The sequence below is a fragment of the Bubalus kerabau genome, chromosome 2, assembly GCF_029407905.1.
Source record: "Bubalus kerabau isolate K-KA32 ecotype Philippines breed swamp buffalo chromosome 2, PCC_UOA_SB_1v2, whole genome shotgun sequence".
In the NCBI taxonomy this organism is placed as follows: Eukaryota; Metazoa; Chordata; class Mammalia; order Artiodactyla; family Bovidae; genus Bubalus; species Bubalus kerabau.
The window spans coordinates 194,448,070-194,455,676 of record NC_073625.1 but is presented as its reverse complement, the minus strand read 5'-3'; the positions used below and the strand labels follow the sequence as shown (position 1 = coordinate 194,455,676).

General features: G+C 45.9%; 1 non-coding gene across 1 annotated transcript; it reads right to left on the bottom strand.

The window, feature by feature from the left end:
- Window positions 1–7,335: 7,335 nt before the first annotated feature.
- TRNAG-UCC (transfer RNA glycine (anticodon UCC)) lies at window positions 7,336–7,407 on the bottom strand. Its single transcript has one exon. It is a non-coding gene; the product is annotated as a tRNA-Gly (tRNA).
- Window positions 7,408–7,607: the final 200 nt, after the last annotated feature.

Sequence of the window (7,607 nt, the reverse complement as noted above, 5' to 3'; positions counted from 1 at the left end):
AGTTTACTGGGTCAATCAGATACTAGACAGGACACTCGGGGAACTTTGATGCATGTTGGAAAGGGGGAGTGTAGGGTTCCTGAACCTCTAAGCAAAGGGCAGGACTTGGCTGGAGGAATCTGAACTAATCTAAGTAGAAAGGCCTGGGGTTCAGTGAGAGCTTTCTCTCTGGTTTCTCTCAAGTCCATGCCACGTCTGCTGTGTGCATATTCAGCTGTGTCTGACTTTTTGTGACCCCGTGGACTGTAACCCACCAGATTCCTCTGTCCTCGGGATTCTCCAGGTAAGAATACTGGAGTGGGTTGCCATTTCCTCCTCCAGGGGATCTTCCTGGCTCAGGGATTGAACCCACATCTCCTGTGACTTCTGCATTGCAGGCAGATTCTTTACCCACTGAGCCACCTGGGAAGCCCTTACTCTAGATACCTTCATAGCCATGCTCTGAGTCTCTCTCCAGCTTCATCTTACCTGCCTGCATGCTAACACACACCTCAGCATTCTTCTTCTGTTCTTTGCCCAAGCTTTTCTTTATTTTCACATCTTTGCACATCCTGTCGCTTTACTGGAAATGTGAACTGCTTCCAGATCCACTCATAGTTTAGGATTCAGCTTTCAACTTGACCCTCCTGGACTGTTTTGGTTAATTCTCCTATAAGATATAATGGGCTTCCCAGGTGGCGCTAGTGGTTAAGAACCCACAATCCAATGCAGGAGATGCAGGTTTGATCCCTGGGCCGGGAAAATCCCCTGGAGGAGGGCATGGAAACCCACTCCAGTATTCTTGCCTGAAGAATCCTATGGGAAGAGGAAGCTGGTGGGCTACAGTCTATGCATTCTTATGGAGTCGGACACAACTGAAGTGACTTAGCACATAAGGTATCATACCTTCTCATGTATGTTTCCGCTGGACTTAATAGACATTTGTGTACTTGTGTATTTGGTTATCTGTGTTCTTTGCTAGCCTGAGAGCCTCCTGTGGGGGTCAGAGGGATGTCTTATTTGTCTCAGTATGCCTCACAGAGTCTGGAACTTGTTAGTTACTCCCAAAACATGTTTGTTGTAACAGCAGGTAAAGAAATATAGCTTGACTCCAGCCTGGTTCTCCTTTATGCCTCCTTATTTTCTATTCCTCTAACCATCTACCCATCCTTCTATAAATCCATCAGATATTTTTGGGAATCTGCTCTGAGCTTGGCCATGAGCTTCCGTGTAGTCCAGCAGCAGAGTTCGATAGGCAATTAGATAAGATAGCTTAGCAGGGTTCTTGATGTTATAGGAGTTGAAAAAAGTGCTCCAGAGCTTTAAGGGAGGGTGGGTCCTTATTTTTCATCTGGGGTAATCTGGGAAGTCTTCACCAAGGTGGTGTTGTCTGAGTCTTGGAAAATGAAGAGATTTGCCCGGTAGGGAAAAGGGGTAGGAAGGGGTTTGCATTGGAGGCAGAAAAAGTCCCTGAGTTGTGGAGAGTAAGAAGTTCAGTGTTCATGAGTGGAGGGTGTGTACCTGTGGAGGGTGTGGGAGTCAGGACAGGGACGGATGTGTGGGAAGGAGAGAGGAGAATGAAGGCCTCGTGGAAAACACTCTTGCCTCTATAAACAATATGAGCTTTATTGTGTAAGCCCTGGGGATCCTACTGAGGTTTTTCAGCAGGGAAATAGCCTCTGTTTTACAGGAAGCTGATGGTACCTCCCTGGGGCCATCATAAGAGAAATTCTAGAGATAACGAAGGCAGACCCTACAAGAGGGTTTTCAGTGCTGGTCTGCCATGTGGCCCCCTGTTCCTCAGCTGCCTTCTCTTATAGCACCCCCTGATCTGGGGACACAGACCATTGCTAGCGCAGGACTGAGATCACTGCAGGAGGAAAGAAGACAAGGTTATGGGGGTGACCGGCTCTTTGGCAAGTATTTGTCACCTTTGCCTCCGAAGGAATGGCATTTTGGAAGGATAGTGATTGCCAGCCCTTTATGTTACTGATTAGGCACCTCATTTCCCTTAATAATTCTTATTAGCTAGAGAATTTATCATTTGGCACTGACTTGAAAATATGCTTCCCAAGTCGTATTTCAGAGCCAATGAAAGGATTCATTCTTCCTGGACTCTTCTTGTTGTTATAACAACAATGTTTAATCTCTGCTGACTGATTGGAAGAGGCCATTGAACTTGACAGTAGCAATTACGGAACCGAACGTCTACATCAGGGCACTCACGAGCCATCCAAGTGCCTTCAGCTGCGTAATGAACAAGGCCAGCTAAAATTCTACAGCCTTGTAATAATATTTACTCGGAAAACTCACAATGGGACTAAAGTTTCTATCACTCTGCTGACATCAAGGAATCTTAAACTTCCTTTTTGATGGGGAGGTTTATGGGGGCCATGCTTTGGCAGCCAAAACACAATTTCTCCAGCAGATGGACTACTAAGGACTGATGTTGGATTAGAGATCATCTGTGCAATTGTTTCTAAACTTGTTTGAATTACAGAATCTGCTGGGGAGCCTAGAAATTTCTGGATTCCTGAGCTCCACCTCTGGGAACCTGCACATTGTCTATATATTAAACACCCAGGTTATTTTTCCAGCTGTGGAGACTGCTGATCTCCTATTGAGGATACGGAGGGCTGTAAGATGGAAGCCCCTTGGGAGATTAAACCAATCCAGGAGTGTTCTCAGTCTCTCTGAGTGGGAGAGATGGATTTTAGGGACTCCCAGGGAACACTCCTATTAATGAAATGCTTTTGTTAAAAAAAAACTCTCTGTTTTGACTTTATGGGAGGTGCCTTAACAGTGTTTCTAAGACTGGATCCTCTAAGATCCCTTCTAGGAATTCTCTCGGGTACTTGTTAAAAATGCAGATTCCTGGGATCACCTATGGACCCACTGCATCAAAAGCTCTGAGGATGGGGCTCAAGGAATCTGTATTTAAATAAGCCCCTCAGGTGTTCCTGATGCATGTTAAAGTTTGAGAGCCACCCGATTTTATCTGCTTTTGTGTCACTAGGCACCTCCCTGTTTGTGGTGGATACTCAGTGCCAATTGTTGACTTCGTGGGAGCTGAAGTGTGCAAACCAGGACACATCCAGTGCTCCAGTGTGCGTTCCTTGTGCCATTTGACTGTTGATAGCCCACTCTTGAGATGCTCTTTGTGCTCATGATTTCCATGTCCATCCCCCTTTCTCTGTATAATCCTTTGTCTTGCTAGATCATCCTTGGACTTACTTCTTTCTTGGTCTCCTCTTCTTCCCTCTGCCTCTCCTGAGCAAGAAACATCTTCTCATTTATTTTTTTATTTAGGCTGTACTGAATGGCATGCAGGATCTTAGTTCCCATATTACTTTAGTGACAAAGGTCTGTCTAGTCAAAGCTATGGTTTTTCCAGTGGTCATGTATGGATGTGAGAGTTGGACTATAAAGAAAGCTGAGCGCTGAAGAATTGACACTTTTGAACTGTGGTATTGGAGAAGACTCTTGAGAGTCCCTTGGACTGCAAGGAGATCCAACTAGTCCATCCTAAAGGAAATCAGTCCTGAATATTCATTGGAAGGACTGATGCTGAAGCCGAAACTCCAATACTTTGGCCACCTGATGCAAAGAACTGACTCCCTGGAAAAGACCCTGATGCTGGGAAAGATTGAAGGCAGGAGGAGAAGAGGATGACGGAGGATGAGATGGTTGGATGGCGTCACTGACTCATTGGCTATGAGTTTGAGCAAACTCCGGGAGTTGGTGATGGACAGGGAGGCCTGGCAGGCTGCAGTCCATGGGGTCACAGTCAGACACGACTGAGCGACTGAACTGAACTGAACTGAATGGTATGCAGGATCTTAGTTCCCTGACTGGGGATTGAACCTGTGCCCCTGTAGGGGAAGCACAGTGTCCTAACCACTGGACTGCCAGGAAAGTCCCCTCACACACCTTCTCTTGATTTCTTTACACAGCATTGATGATTTCTGAATGCCTTTCACCAGTCCAGATCCCTACAGGGATGAATGCCATTCATCCAGTTACCACCCCAGACTCTTCCCATTCACTGTATCTCCAACTATGAACAAACCCTGCTGATTTGGGTTACTAAATATACCTGAGTCAGTTACATCTCAATAAAACTGGAAAAATGTACCTGAAATCTACTGTCTCTTTTTTTCTTTTTTATGCCACTAACTTACCCTTGACTTTCATCATCTCTTCTTTGGGTCTAATGATATCTTTTCTAAGCTAATCTTCCTGCCAGTCTTGTCCTCCCTAATCCACCAAAAGCATTGTCTCCAGAGTGATCTTTTAAACATCTGGCCACAGCACTCCTTGTGATTAAAACTCTTCAGAAATTCTGCCTTGCCTATAGGAGGAGAGTCCCTTCGATAGCAAAGAGATCAAAACAGTCCATCCTAAAGGAAATCAACCCTGAATATTCATTGGAAGGACTGATGTTGAAGCTGAAGCTCCAATACTTTGACCACCTGATGTGAAGAACTGACTCACTGGAGAAGACCCTGATGTTGGGAAAGACTGAAGGCAGGAGGAGAAGGGGATGACAGAGGATGAGATGGTTGGATGGCGTCACTGACCCAATGGACATGAATTTGAGCAAACTCCAGGAGATAGTAAGGACAGAGAAGTCTGGTGTGCTGTAGTTCATGAGGTCACAAAAACTTAGCGGACAAGACTTAGCCACTGAGCAACAACAGGAGGAATCCCTAACTCCTCAGTGGACTGCTCAAGGTCTTCTTCCAAGCTCTGTCTGTTTCTCCACTTGGCATCCATTCATCACTTCCCTCCTCTTTCCCTAGGACTTTACATTCTAGCTATCCTGAGTTCCTCTGCTTCCTGGTGCCTGGAGGCATTTTTAGAGGAAATTCCCAATACCTGGTATGCCTTTCTGTCATTATATCCTCTCTCCCCATCTATCCACCACTGATTCCCTAAACATCCTTCTAGATGTAACTCTGCCCCTCTGAAACCTTGGTTGACCCTCAAGCAAGGGTGTGGCCCCCACCGCGTGCACCATCCTACTCCATCCCCACCTCCTCATAAATTGTGTTCACCATCCCCACCTCATCATAAATCTGTATTCCCCAACCCCACCTCCATCATAAATCTGTGTGTGCATGCCTACTGTCCCTCCTGTCTTGATCCATCTATTACACCCAGTGCTGAGAAATGCGGCTGGTTCTTAGTAGATCTTTAATGAACACTTCTTGGGTGAATGAACAGATGAATTATTCACAGCATCTGACTTTTAGAACCATATATCATGTAAAAATCTATACCTATATTTTAGCCATTCTTCCCATTTATGAAACACATGTCAGGAGTTCATGTGCTGGCAGTAGAGTTCATAAAAATAACTATGCATTCTGATTAATTGACTCATATTACCTAATTAATTTACCCATTAAGAGGTCAGCCAGAATCTGGGCATGAAGCAAATATACTGTGGCATGGATCAACATTACAACCAAGTCCCTTAAGAAGTTGATAGGAAGGGGTTTTAAAAAACAACCAAGGTTACTAGGCATTACTTCATCTTTTGCAACATTTTTTTAAAAAACCAAAGGAAACCATATTTCATCCTGGTAAGGAAGAAACATGCTAATAATGGAAAACAAAATTATTCCAATATTTTAGCTAACATCACAGTGTCAACTGTGAGAAGAAGTCTGAGATGCCCAATTGGGTCTGTATTTTCTGGGTCTTTCTTTCATCCACTTATAGAATGCCTTGAGTTTCCAGACCCAAAGAAAGGCAAAGAAGAGTGTTGGGGGGTGAGACAGGGATGTAGGATGAAGGAAGCAACACATCAGAGATGCATCCTGGGAAATAATCAGGTTTGAGAACAGCATGTTTAGAATACGTGAACATGTACCGACTTGTCCTTTAGGCCAGACACGGGGTTTTGCATCTTACGTAACCTGTGCGTGTGTGCATGCTAAGTCGCTTTAGTCATGTTGACTCTTTGCAACCCCATGGACTGTAGCCTGCCAGGGTCCTCTACCCATGGGCTTTCTCCAGGCAAGAATACTGGAGTGGGCTGCCATGCCCTCCTTGAGGGGATCTTCTAATTCACTCCTCCACCCTGTGAAGCTATGACAAATTTCTCAATTTTACAGATGTGGGAGCTATTAACTGATTCTTGGCAGCTAAGGAAGTAGCTGGGGAATTAGCAAACACTCACCTGATCAACTTCCTTGTTAAGATTCAGGGGTGATGGTGGTTGGCTTGCCTGAACTCAGCGGGAAGGGCTGCCCTTCGAAATTCCTCTGTCCTCCTGTCTCCCAATAGACTGTCCCTTGATTCCCTCAGGACTCATGTCCATCTCTTGGGTTCTTCCTCCTGTGCAGATGGGACAGGTGGCTGTATTGGCCTGCAGAGCTTCCCAGACCGACACAGTGACACTCTCTTTGTAGAAAGGCTCGTTTTCCACAAACCTCTCTGTCAAGTTCACGGCAGGAGAACTGTGTGTGGCGTCTGACCTTGAAATGCCCCCTTTCCTCTGATGCTGCTGGGTCTGGACAGGTGTGACTTCCGTGACATCAAGGCTGGTATTAGAGTGATGGGGGTGTTAGGATAGTAGGGGACCAGGGGGTCAGTTCGTCTAATTGCCCAGATGAAGACAGCGGGTCCCTGGGAGGTGAACTTGCTTGTCCAAAGTCATGACAGCGAGTGTGGAAGGTGAGTTCCAGAACACACCAGCAGACAGGAATTGTTGTTTTTATTGATTGGTGCCTAATTCAGTGATGCTCTTGCTATGCCCCTGGTCTGCACTTCTGCTTTGAAGTTGAGTTGTTTTCTATGCTTTCAGGATGACGTTTTCACAGACAGGTTCTGAGCCTCTTTCTTAATCATTTCTCCCTCCTCCCAGGTCTTTTCGCCTTTTCCACAGCACCTTCCACCCCTGTGCTCATCAAACACAGCTCATAATTTTTCTCCTTTGCTGAAGCTATTTTCCTCACCCAAACACCCTCCTCTCCTCTCTCTATGTTTTGATCATTATTAAGACTCTGCTGCTAAGTTGCTGCTAAGTCACTTCAGTCGTGTCTGACTCTGTGCGACCCTATAGACGGCAGCCCACCAGGCTCCCCCGTCCCTGGGATTCTCCAGGCAAGAATACTGGAGTGGGTTGCCATTTCCTTCTCCAAGGCATGAAAGTGAAAAGTGAAAGTGAAGTCGCTCAGTCGTGTCTGACTCTTCGCGACCCCATGGACTGCAGCCTACCAGGCTCCTCTGTCCATGGGATTTTCCAGGCAAGAGTACTGGAGTGGGGTGCCGTTGCCTTCTCCTAATAATAAGACTCAGACTACTTTATTTTTATTTGGCTCCACAGCTCAGTTTGTGGAATCTTAGTTCCCTCACTAGGGATCAAACCCAGGCCCCAGCAGTGGAAGTGCAGAGTCCTAACCACTGGACCACCAGGGAATTCCAAAGAATGATGCCACTTTTTGTTTTTAATTGAGACTGTTCTTTTTTATTTATTTACTGGCTAAGCTGGGTGTTCAGTGCTACTCGGGATTTTCTCTAGTTGTGGAAAGTGGGGGCTTGTCTCTAGGCATAGTTCATGGGCTTCTTACTGCAGCGAGAGGGCTTAGTAGCTGCGATTCCTGGGCTCTAGAGCACAG